At 41.4% G+C, this 13811-nt stretch overlaps 1 protein-coding gene across 4 annotated transcripts in view; it reads right to left on the bottom strand.

Moving 5' to 3' along the window:
* CRTAC1 (cartilage acidic protein 1) overlaps positions 1 to 13811 on the bottom strand; it is a 132788-nt gene that overhangs the window by 100088 nt on the left and 18889 nt on the right. The gene's annotated exons all lie outside the window — the stretch shown is intronic.

Here is a 13811-nt window from a genome sequence, read left to right on the forward strand (position 1 = left end):
TTTTTTTTTTTTGCGGTACGCAGGCCTCTCACTGTTGTGGCCTCTCCCGTTGCGGAGCACAGGCTCCGGACGCGCAGGCTCAGCGGCCATGGCTCACGGGCCCAGCCGCTCCGCGGCATGTGGGATCTTCCCGGACCGGGGCACGAACCCGTGTCCCCTGCATCGGCAGGCGGACTCTCAACCACTGCATCACCAGGGAAACCCCATAAGAGCTGGACTTTTAATGCAGGTTTGCACGACTCCATATTTCCCTTCCATATCTCATGCACATTTCCTCTTTTGCTTCTTTTTCTCCCCCTTCTGCTCCAGTCTCTCATCCTCTCTCCATCTCTTGTCTGATGTCTTCACTCTTTCTTCTCCTTTCAGTGACCCTTCTCTGGCTCCTTTTAGCCCCATTCCTTTGACAGTACATGAGCACATATTTTAAGACCATGGCTTTCAACTCTTTTCAAGTATGAAGATACCTTTTTAATGTTAAAAAAAATCTCTCTATAAGAGTTGCTGTGCTTTAGTGTCTATTGATAAAATGCCCACGCACAGGTAGATTCTCAGATGCCTTGTAATTATTCTGCAACCCCTACGTTGGCACCCGCTACTTTAAAATATATGGGAGAATCCATATAACCATCCCTCTTACTGCTACCTGCTTGGTTTATTACAATATAGAAAAGACTTATACATGCTACTATAGAGCTCCTTTTTGCTAACCCTCTGCCTTCAGGCTACTAATTTCTTCTGAAATGTGGTCTTTTGGTCCCTTCTTTAATAGGTTTAATTATTTAAGAAGGCATGAACTATGATACTTACATTTTATATATCACCTCTTGATTATTCAGGAGCTGATTAATTCACGGACTGCCCAAGTCATGCCTTCTCTTTTCTATCACTATTTGTTTTATCATTCTATTTCTTATTAGCATATTGTAGCAAAAATGGACAGTGGACGCGAGAAACCTCTCTGGTTACAAATTATGAATTCTGATACAGGATTTGGTTAAAGGAAGTTGAAATTCTTTCCCAAAGTACAAATTTCTTTAATTCATCAGGCACATTGATTCTCTTTGAGCTTTGTGAAGGCGGGAGTTGCTCTAGTTCACTGCTAATCCCCAGGGCTCAGCAAGATGCCTGCCACATGGTAACTTAATAAAAAAAAATTGCAGGATGAATGAATAAAAGCTGAGTCATATAATAGGGGTAAACAAACTTTTTTCTAGGTGGGACAAGGAAACTAAGTAAAATACAAGACAACTTATTTTAGGACAGCATGTCTTCAGACGGCACAGTATAAAAATGTGTAAATGACTGTGTTAAAAATTAACAACAGAAGATATATAGTTCTAATTTAAAAACAGAAAATGTTCCACAGTGCTATCTTTTTCCATTAATGGAAAAAGGGATAGAGAGAAACACTTAGGTTTCTAAGATGAGGGTTGGTTCTGTTATATTAGGCATTAAATAAACATAATCACCCTCAACACACTAAAAATTGAGCATTTAGAATGTGCCAGATGCTGTTATAAGCACTTCATATGTCTTACCTCATTTGTCTTCACCACAGCCTCGGAAGTATTATTGTCTGAAAGTCATCATAAAGTTACCAGTGTCCCTTGAAATTTTCTTTAGCTCTCTAGCTTTTTGAACCAAGAATGAAGTTGTCCTCTTTTTAATTCCTAGTTTTAAATTAAAGATTTATTTCCCCATGAAATGTTAGATATGTTCCAAAGATTGACTTGGATTTTAGATACTTTGAGATATGTTATTTCACTAGCTCTTGCCTTTTGACATTCATGAATTGTATGGAAAGGAAACTTTTATAATGAGACTTGCCATATGTTTCAAAGTTTTCCTAATTTGTGGAGGCAAAATGGTTTGTGTGTGGGTGGGGATGCAGTGGGGGAAGGACAGCGTTCAGCCTCTGGGTCTGTTCCAAGGCTCTGGTGCTGTCCAGGAATCAGGGGCTGAAATGGCTTAACCAAGGCCTTCCCAGGCCAGCCAGATGGAACAATGAGTGATGGGGGGATGGAGGAATGCAGCCTTGGCTATAGCCTGGTGCATCCACAGCTTCCCAGAATAGGGAAACAACTTCAAAAGATACTAAAGGAACTAGAATTATGGCCCATCTTATTTGGAGGGAATTGGGGGAAATGGCTAGCTTACTTCTCCCTCCTTCTTCTTCCATAATTTGCTTTGGCTTGGAGGGGAGAATATGGACAACAGATGACTGATGGAAAAGTTTATGTTAAGAAAAACACAAAGAAACAAAACAAGGCTGCTGGCACTTGGAGCTAGTGGTGCATTTTGCTGCCTCTCGGAGGTGTTAGACAGGAACCGGGAAAAACCAGGACTGGAGGCTCAATAATGTTGTCAGTTCCTTGGGACTACTCAGTCAACAAACAATTATTGTGGTTTAATGAAAGGGAAATGAACACAGGGACCTTGGCTGTAATAAGAGAAGATCTAACGTGTGACATCATAGAGAGGTTCCAGACGGGGAAAAAGCCTTATGACCGCAAACTCAGATCAAATTCAGTGTTTTAAGAAACTGGAAAACTGAAATATTCCCTGGGGAGACGAGCCTGATAAGTGTGCTGGACGTGGACTGAGTTTCTCCTCTAGAGCTCACATGACACACTGCCCTGTTATTTCCACATGTGCCTTATCTCCATTACGACTAAGATGGCTTGAAGGAAGGGTCTGTGTTCTTGTATCTGCCAAAGCACAGAGCACACAGCTATGCACGTGGCAGGTAGGCATATGTAGGATTTGTTTATTGATTTGACTGAGGTTGCTCTCAAGACTAAAGTCCTTGAATCAATTGCTTCTGAGTATAGCTAACGCTTATTATTGTCATTAACCCCCTTACCTAAGACCCTCTGTCCATCCTTGAGACCCCTGCCTATCTCACTTCATTCATTTACTGAACTCTATGTGTTAGGCACTGTAGGTGCACAGATTAAAAAGAGAAAGTTCCTGCCTTTACGAGTCTGCAATCTAAAGTGAGAGGGCAAATTTTAAGAAGAATTCTTGATCAAAGTATATATACAAAATGTTTACTGTTTAATTGAATACCATTATGGTATTTCTTTGGTTTGAGTTTCCTTTTCAATCTGCTCCAGCTAGCAAAAACTCCTTCAGAAACATAGGTTAACACTAATCACAGATCGTCAACCGCTCTTATATATCCTTAAGAATCTTTCCTCTGACTAGGTAGCCACAGGATCTCCTTTGGGGCTAGGACGGTTATGCTCTCGTCTGCAACACAGCACCAGATAGGGTACTTGCTCTAGCATGTAAAGGGGCTGCCTTGTCCAAATTTACATATCATTAGTTTTGGCATTAGATGAGAAAACTAGCTCTAGAAAACAATGGGGAGAAGAGGATTTATTGAAGGTATGCAAGGTGCTCCCAGAACTGAAGGAGAGGTGCAGGAGACCCATAGGTTTAGGGACCTCAAACGTACAGGAACCATGGCCTTGATGCCCCTAGAATTCTCTCTTCTTCTTTCTGGGTGTAACCTTTATTCTCTCAGGTTCCTCCATGGAATGGGCGATGGGCACATGTCTGTGGTAGTACTGTAATATAGTCTTACAACTCATGATCCAAGAGCAAAGGTAGAGCTTTCCTTAGATTCAGGATGAAAAATCTCAGATCAAGAAGCTGATTGGACAGTCTTAGGTCACAGAGAACCCCAGACTAATCCCTAGTGGCCAAAAGGATACTTTGGCAGCCCCAAAGGATCCTGTAATTAGAACAGTTCGCCAAAGGAGAAGGAATGTTCTTCCCAAAAGAAGGAATGAAGACAGCGTGGAGGTTCAAAGAGAAGGTTCTGCTACCCTATCCTGATGATCCCACCAATGCAATGCTGCTGTCCAGAGTAGCTCCCAACCAGGTAGACTCATTAGCCTGCTCACCCTACCACTGCCCACTCATGGCCAGCAAACAGGGTGACCAAAACACTAGGGCATGTCAAGGGATACTGGGTAGTTGCCCATGACTTCATATGGCTGTAACCCTATAAACAACATGGAAAGATGGCTGCTGAGGGGGAAGGGGTCCTTTTTGATGTGCACAGTCACACATTTCCTTGTTGACATAACCAAACACCAGTGACCTTATATGGTATCATCTACACTGGAAACGGACTTTAATCTTGACTTTCCCATGTTCCTCCATTGAGGCACAGTCCAAGGGTCTGGCCTGGCTACTTGCGTGCATGTGGCTTATTGCACAAGCTTCTCTCCCCATAAACACACATCCCTATACTTCTCCATTTCACACCCAAGTGTCCCATGCTATAGAAATGTTTCCATTTTGCAAAAAGTAAATTAAAGCATCTCTGAAGAGATAAGGAAGAGAATCTCTTAAATACTATTTCTTTCAACTTCACATACCCTCCCAAGTCTTCTCGGTAATAGAAAAATAAGTTTTGGAGATCCTAAACCTACTGACAACCCCAGACTTATGTTTCCATCCATATGATAGATTGCTGAAGGACCTTATCACTACAAAACAAGTAGGTCCCAGATAAAACATATCTTTAATATATTACTGGGTACAAACTTAAGGGAAATCTCCACAAATTACCCCATCCCACAGAAAAGTGAGCCAAAACTAGATCTGGCAGCAATGAGTGGTAAACAAACAGGTTGAACTGGCAGCATGGTGGAGATGCTGAACCCTAGAATCCTACATTAAATCCTAAATTAACCCTTGGAGAGACCTATAGTGTTCCCAGGTTAGTAGGACCCCCAGGCCCTCGGCAGAGATAACTACGAATCCTCTCTGGTAAAAAGCATTTCCATTTTAGGGCCACAGATCTCCCACATTTTAAGATCAAGCAAATATACTAAGAAGGGAAGCCACTCCAAATAAGCATAAGAAAAAAACAAAAAGCTAAGAACACATTAAACCCCCAAGGACTGTAGATATCAGAACTGTCAAATACAGAATATATCTATGTAAGAAATGTTTAACGGAACAAAGAATGAAATAAATGAGTAAGCAACAAGACACTATCAGAAATGACTGGGGAGATTTGCAAAAGGATATGAAACTCCTAGAAATGAGAAACAGTTTTTGAAATTAAAACTCAACAGTTTGGATGCAACTGAAGGAAGAATTAGTGAACTGGAAGATATACCCGGAAAGTTACCCAGAATGCAGCATCACAGAGAGACAGGAGATGAATAAAATGAAAAAGGTTAAGAGATTTGGAGGCTAGCATGAGAAAACTTGACATGTCTGAGTGAAGACCTAAAAGGAGTGAGTAGAGAGAAGGGACAGAGTTTTAAAGTGATGATGGCTGAGAACCATTAAGAGCTGATGAGAGACATGAATCCTCAGACTCAGGAAGCACATGCTGGGTTAAAAAAAAGACCCGTATCAATACATATAGTAGTGAAACTGCAAAATCCAAAAGACAAAAAAGAGAGGCAAGACACAGACCACCTACAAAGGAATGACATTACTAATGATTGGCATCTTAGCAACAAGTGACAGAGGAATAAAAACTGTCAGCCTAAAATTTTTGAATGCAGAAGAATTATCTTTCAAGAATGGAGATACAATAAATATATTTTTAGATTAAACAACAACTGAGAGATTTTACCAGCAATTGGCATTCAGTAAGAACAGCTAAAAGAGGTATGCTGGGAAGAACAAAAATGATAGGAAGGCCTTTCTGAGATGTAAGAAGAAAAATGAGCAAATAAGATGGTAAAAATGGATAGTAATAAAAACACTGCTTTTAGATAAAAACAATAACAATAATTATAACTTATAGGGTTTGCAAAGGGCAAGACTGAAGTACTACATGTATACCAGGAAACGGTGTTCAGAGTTAAAGTGTACTAAAATCCCTGTATTGTTATAGAAAGGGGTTGATAATTTTAGAGTTTGTTAGGTTAAAAATGTACCATAAAATTTCAAAGGGAACCACTAAAAGTACAGAAGTAGAGGGTATAAATCTCAAATCAGTAGAGGCAAAAATGAAATTTCAAAAACAAGAATCTTTACCTCACAACCAAAAAAAAAAAAAAACAGAAGCCCCTAAGTCAATCAATTTTTAAAAAGCAAGAAAGAAAAAGAAAAGAAGCATTGAAAGCTTGGAAATTAAAAAAAATAAGATAATAGAAACAAGTTTAAACATATCAATGTTCCCATTAAATGGAATGGACTAACCTCATTAGTAACAGGACAGCAGGACGGACATGGTTAAACAGTTGAAAAAAACATAAGCCACACTTATGCTGCATACAAGGAACATACATAAAACATAGGGGCTTTGGAGAGTTCAAAGCAAAAGTATGGAAAAAAGATATTCCTGTCAAATATTAACAAAAGGAAAGATGGAGTGGCTATAATAACATCAGACCAAAAGCATAATTAGCGATGGCTGGGGTCACTTCATAATGATAATGGCTTTCATTCACCAGGAAAATATAAGAATTCTTAAGACACTGCAATATATACAAATAACAAATCATTATGTTGTATACCTGAAACTAATATAATGTTATTCGTCAATTATATCTCAATTTAAAAAAAGGAATTCTAAAATTGCATCTAATAAAGCAGCCTCAACATATACACAACACAGAACCACAGAAAGAAATGGACTACCATTACGATTTGAACAACACAATTAACAAACCTAATTTAATGGGCACATATAGAATAACAGTTCCGCCTCTCACCATCTCTATGACTCTCAGCAGATCTCTGGGCCTTGATTTCCTCATCTGCAAAATGGGGATAACCCTATCTACAGTGCTTTCATCAAATCTAAAATATCATAGGGATCAGACACCATTTTTTTATGTATCTTTAGAGAAAAAAACCCTGCCAATTAAATGCAAGCTGCCAATTGTAGGTCACATCCCAATTTTAGAGATGTTAAAATCACTAGGGGTAGGGGATTAAGAGGTACAAACTACTATATATAAAATAAGCTACAAGGATATGTTGTACAGCACAGGAAATGTAGCCTATAATAACTATAAATGGAGTATAATCTATAAAAATTTTAAATCACTGTGTTGTACACCCAAAACTAATATAACATTGTAAATCAACTATACGTCAATAAAAAAGTGTGAAAAAATGTGTGACTTAGACTCAATTAAATACTACACATCATATGGACTGCTGTGATGGTTTAAAGTGAGATGATGTAAGTAAAATACAAGACATTGCTTCTGCCCTCCACCCCTGCACAAATTTAGTCTGCAAACAGGTGAAGGTAAACGAGGGGAGAGCATGTAAAAATCTGAAGTGGGGAATGTTTGCTTTTAGCTTCTTCATATCCTTGAATGCTTTCTTAGATACCTGCGCCTCAAAAGTAACTGATTCCTCAGAGGGAAAATTAAGTCAAAACCATAGCATTCTTGAAAGAAAGTGACTCACCAGGTCAGTAGCACTGGGGAGAAGGGGTGTATGAGGAAAAACACAAGAGAGGGAGGCAGGGGTCAGATTTGACCCCCCGAGCAGAAGTGATTCCAGGAGTGGAAATGGCACCTGTTCCAGAGGGAAGTGTGAGGTGAGCTTGGGAGAAGGAAGGGGGGGGGGGGGGGGAAGAAGGCCCGGGGGCCTGGGGGGGGGGGGGGGGGGGTTGTTCTGGGCTCCTGCCTGCTGTGGGCCTGAACCTTGGGGAGCCTGGTGTGGGACGCAGTGGACAAGGAAGACCTTCCATCCAGCCCACCGCTTAAAAAAATGGGAGAAGAGAGTTTAAAGCAAAGTGACTGGAGACAGGGCATACATCTACTTTCTGCATGGATGAAAAATTCAGACTAAAAGTAGCTTTGCCGTTTTCAGCAAAGGCAATTTTAGTGTCTTAATTATATTACTATTTTGGAGCAGCTTTTTTTAAATACTCTTCAATACTCTGTGAAAATCAGTCTTTTGTTAAAATGCTTTAAAAAAATTAATTTAAAAACAAACAAACAACAAAATCCAAATAAGCCTAAAGTTCTCTTCAACATGGAGAGGCCTTTGCCCCCTTGTTAAATAGACCTAACCTATCCTTCTTGTGACCATCCAAATGCCCCTCCAAGGCCTTTGTGATTCTCATCCAGAAGTGCTCTCCACCTGCTCTGACCTCTCGGAATGTTTGCATCTCCCCGGGGGCACAAGTCACTTACGACCTCACCCAAGTGTGTTTGCCTCAGCAAGGACAGTGAGATCTTTAAAAGTTCTGAACCCCTCTCCCCACCTCCAACCACCCATGGTACCAGGTGTCACACAGCGAGCTGCAGGGTGAATTAATGTGGATGGCCACCTCGGAATGAAGTGTGATTTAAGGGCTTCTTTCCAAAACCGAACCTGTTCTTAGGGGAATGTCACTGAATAAAAATAATACTTCTGTTGGTGATGTATTTCTTTTAAATATATTCTTTTATTCTTCTAAATAATGTTTGTGGGTGGTGTATTTCTTTTATTGCTGTGAAATTAGTAAAATAATACTATTAAAATCTTCGGAGGTAACGGCCATCACCTCTCTGAGAAATGTCACCAAGCACCTGACCTTTACCTAATGTATTAGTTTCATATTGCTGCTGTAACAAATCACCTCTAACCTAGTGGCATAAAACAATACAAACTGATTATCTGACACTTCTGTATGTCACAAGTCCAACGTTGGTCTGTGCTGAAATCAAGGTGTTGGCAGAGCTGCATTCCCTTCAGGAAGCTCTAGGGGGCTTCCCTGGTGGCACAGTGGTTGAGAGTCCGCCTGCCGATGCAGGGGACACGGGTTCGTGCCCCGGTCCGGGACGATGCCCACATGCCGCGGAGCGGCTGGGCCCGTGAGCCATGGCCACTGAGCCTGCAGGTCCGGAGCCTGTGCTCTGCAACGGGAGAGGCCACAACAGTGAGAGGCCCACGTACCGCAAACAAAAAAAAAAATCAGGGGCAGTCCATGCTTAACCATAACAGAAGAGCTGGCACCCTGCAATCATTCTTCCATGATACCGAGGACAATGAATCTTAGGGTTAAGGGTGACCCATTTAAGAAATATATTTTTGCAGAGGAAGCTTTAGAGGAAGTCTTTTTAGCAGTTTGAATGAGAGTATTGAAGTTTCTCAATCCAGTTTTTAACAGCAGCAGCTTCTTTTACAGATGTAGAATAGGACATCCCCCCCCCTTCTTTATTACATCTAAATTGATAAAGTTCAGACCCTGGAGCCTATGTGGCAGTACACACAGTAGGTGTTTGAATAGCTGTTGATATCAATAATCCCACAAATTACTCTTTATTTCTAGGCTATGAATACATAGAAAAAGATTGAGATTGGTAACATTGGCAATATCTATTAAGGTATAAAATGTACATATCATTCCCAGCATTTCCACTTCTTGGTATCATCCCAGATAAACATTTGCATATGTGTGTAAGGATGTGCAGTACAGCATTGTCTGCAATGGTCACAGATTAGCGACAGCTTAAATGTCACTTGAGGGGTGGCAAAACAAATGTGGCACATCCGCACTAAGTAACTTAAAAAAATTAGGTTAGATCCATATGTTCGAACAATGAATATGTTACACTGAGAAAAGCAAGCTCTGGAACAATGTGTATCAGTTTGATTCCTCTTGAAATTACATATTTTTTAAAAATATATATGTAACATAGAAATTTTCAGAAGTATAAGCACTAAACTGGAGACAATTGTTATTCTGGAAGGGGACTGGGATGAGCTTAGAGTAGGGATGGGAAGTTGGTAAAGATGGATTTTTACTTTCATCTATATTGTGTGGATTTTTTTTTTTTTTTTTGCGGTACGCGGGCCTCTCACTGTTGTGGCCTCTCCCGTTGCGGAGCACAGGCTCCGGACGCGCAGGCTCAGCGGCCATGGCTCACGGGCCCAGCCGCTCCGCGGCACGTGGGATCTTCCCGGACCGGGGCACGAACCCGTGTCCCCTGCATCGGCAGGCGGACTCTCAACCACTGCGCCACCAGGGAAGCCCCGTGTGTGGATTTTTTTGCAATAAAACATTTGTGTTATCAAAATGTAAAAGGTATTTTAAAGTAAAAAAAGAGAAACTGAAATAATCTAACTTTTTAAGTTGTCAAAACTGATGATCAAATCTATTAGAACGTCATATTGATATTTTACAAAACAGCTAAGACTGCAAGTTCAAAAGTACTTTTCCTATTTTGTTGAAAGTATGTGTGTGTATGTATATGTACTGTATATGTTTATATTTACTACATACACCTAAATATTTGTACATGGATACTACATCTATCTACTATATCTATCTATACACACTATATACATCTATATATACTGCATATATCTATATATGCTGGTAATAAAATGCATAACTGCTGCTTTGGTTTAATCATAGATAAATATCTCATTCTTTATCATTGTTCTTATTACTTATAATGGCAAAAACATCTCCTATATGATTATGATTAATCTGGTAACTGAATACAGTTTGCCTTTAAAGTAATTCAATTAATTTTAGTAAATTCAAAAAGTTTTCTGACATAGTTGCAAAATTAAGAAAAAATGAAACCCTGAGTTGCAAAATTAAGAAAAAATGAAACTCTGGTTTACAATACGTAGCATCCCTTTAAATGAAACCCTTCCAAGTGTGAAGAATGCGTTAAGGTTTCATCAAGTGAATGCTCCTTGTGTAGAAAAACTGATCTAAATCATGATTTAAACTTTAGAACCACTACAATCTTTCCATTTGGGCAAAACTTCTTGGAAACTGACAGGGTAGAGGGGTTATTTCAGACCTCTGGGGATATCCCAGGAAACAAAATCTCCTCTAAAGGAATTGTGCAAGATTGACACCAACAGGGATTCCTTTCCAGACTGCGTGAGACTGTAGATTGGGTGTTTAGTGCCACTGAGAAAAGGAGAAGCCACCAGGCTTTTTATTTACCCAGGGAACCCGTCCTGAAGATATTCAATGGTCTGTGCCTGCGCCGACGTCTCCTGGGGGTGATCAAATCCTCCCCCTCACCCCGCAAAGAGGAGACTGTACCCAGACCCGCGATCATGCACCTGCCGGTTAACAGATCAGCCCTCCACATGCAGAGGCACTCGCCCAGCTGTGTCGGAGGATCAGAGCCGGCCCTCTCCCTCCCCACCCCTGCGGAGCAAAGGGAGGTCATTTTCTGCTCCTCCCAGAGTCAGAAGTGTGCACACGCCTTCCATCACAATTAACTTAAGACTCTGAAACAACACAAACTCACCCACAACATGCTCAAAATCAATGCCATCAATACCCAGAAGGAGGATACCAAAAAGGTAAAACAAAACAAATCTATTCAAAGGGTAAATACTCAAAGCAACAGGGCTGGAGTCAGACACACTACAAGGTCAACAAATCCAAGACAAGTTCAAGTGCGGGCATTTTATAAACTGAAGAGCTGCCCAATATCCCAGGGGTCAGAAACGCAAATGCCTTCAGGTGCCAGCTAATGGAAAGGTCTATAAGATAATAGAGGGTGGGCCTGTCAGGAGCTGGACTGCAGGTGCCCCAGGTAAAGGCATTCACATTCAATTTTTAAGAATTTCAATTCCTGCTGTGTGATTCCTAAAGAGAGTCTACCATCAAACAGAGTTAAATATGGGTGTAGGGTGGATAAAACTGAATGAAAGTCAAAGTCAGATATGTTGCCAAGGAGTCCACAGGGCATGAAAGGCAGGGCAGTGATCCTAGCTGTCATTATTTGAAAGGGTAGTGACCACTTGGTTTAAATCTTCAAAGGTAATAGCAAAACAAAAGTTAAAAGAAATGGCTTACTAAGCTCGAATATGAGGGATTCAGATTAGTCACGTAGATTCTTGACATAAGTAACTGAGCTGGATTATGAAAAGATTGCACACATTCCCTTGGAAGGCTCTAAATAAAGGGAGCCTCCAAAAACAATAGGTGCGACTTATTGGAAGGCAAGGGGTGGACCGAATGACCTGCCAAGGTCCTGATTTAAATATGTCTGTATAGTCAGCCCCTGGTTATGCAGCCCAAAGAAGAAGACAGTGACAAACCATCCTAAGCTGAAGATAATAAAGAGTTATATTTGCCTCTGGAATGTATTTTGGTACTTAAATTAGAACGTGTCTTTCTGATGCTCTGAGAATTCACAATGCGTCAATAACAGCCACAAAGGAGGCCTGACCTGGAGCTGGGAGGCTGCCCAATTTCGCCATCCTGTCCTCTATGTAAATCTTCCTCTTTGCTGGTGGTGAGCAATGTCATCTTTTAGAAGAACACCTGGCAGCCCAAGTTTTCTCAGACAGGGGCTGCCTGGCTCAGCCCTTCGCTGGGAGAAGAGACGAGGGCCTTTCCCTGGTCTCTGGCTGATTCAGAATAAAGACCCAGGATGGTCTGGTTCTTGCTTCTAGAGGATAACTCCAAAGTGCTACAGGCCCCACAGGAAGCAGCAAGCTAGACAAGGTTTAGACATCTACTCTAAGCTGCCTACGAATGATGGTCTAGCTTCTCTGCCATAGAAGACGCAAAAGCAACTTTCTTGAGCTCCTTGGAAGAGAAAGAGAAAAAGGCTTCACTGAAAAGGAAGGTGAAATGAACGCCCAGCACTGGGAAAGCAAGAAGCTGGATGCTCAGGAGATGCAGTAACAATGCCCTGCCCCTCAAAGGATGGGTGGGATGGAAATCTGAGCTTGCCACCCATCGTCCAAGATGAAAGGAGAACCTGGTCATCATTGTGGGGGCCCAGGAGGAGGGAAAGATAGGAAGGAGGGAAGTTGCCTCACTCTTCTCTGTCCTCTGTCAGCTCCCAGTGCCTACCAGAGGGAGGCTGGTGTCATCTGGTAGGAGGCAGGGCCAACTAGAACATCTCAGAAGTGCATCACCGCCCCTTACCCAGAGACCCTGGCAGAGTGGCGCAGGCTCCGGGAAGCAGGATTTGGCCAGGAAGGCTTCTCTTGGACTCAGAGAGTGACTGGACAGTCACAGAACTGAACACAGACAAGCTGCTTGGCTCCGGCCCTGCACAGGTCACCCCCGGCAATAAGGGTCATTACAACCATTCCTATTTCCCCCTTTTCTATCACACTCTGCTCTTTAGTTTTCCTTCCGAAGTCCCAGAACAGTGCTGTCTAATTTAAATGTGGCTGTATAATATTAAAATGAAATAAAATGAAAAATTCAGTTCCTTGGTCACAGTAGCCACATCTCAAGTGCTCAACAGCCACACGTGGCTGGTGGACGCCATATTGGACAGAACCAAGATAGAACTTCTACATCATCGTAGAAAGTTCTATCTGTCAGCACACGAATCTAGACTTTCATGAGATCTAGAATCTAGGAACTTCTACTCTTCATGGTCTACAAGAAAAGAATAAATGAAAGAAGAAATGCACTTACAAAGTATCTTTTCTGTACATCGTCAGCACTAATCCTCACCACTGCCCTGTATGGTAGGCAGGGGTAGATTTCAACATGCCCATTTTACAGATGAGGAAAGTGGGGCCTGTGTAGTTAAGTAACTTGCACAAGGCTCACAACTATTGGATGACACGGGACTAAAACCAGGTTTTCCAGTGCCAAAGTCAGTGGTTTCTACTGTTACATGCAACTGCTACAAATAATGTTACCTCCATTTACTTTGTTCAGTGCTGCCATAAAAGCTCCAGCCTTCTAGAATGAGGTTGACAGGCCCCTGTAGTGTATTTATTGATTGGCTGGTTTTTGAAGTGATAACTAAACTTTGTACAATGTAGTTTAGCAGCTCTATAGTTAGGGAGCTGTGGGGTTCAAATCCTGACTCATCCACTTACTATTTACTTGATAGAGGGCAAGTCACTCACCATCTCTGAATCCTAAT

Source organism: Monodon monoceros, unplaced genomic scaffold (assembly GCF_005190385.1).
Source record: "Monodon monoceros isolate NGI ecotype Baffin Bay Population unplaced genomic scaffold, NGI_Narwhal_1 Super_Scaffold_4, whole genome shotgun sequence".
NCBI classification, from domain to species: Eukaryota; Metazoa; Chordata; class Mammalia; order Artiodactyla; family Monodontidae; genus Monodon; species Monodon monoceros.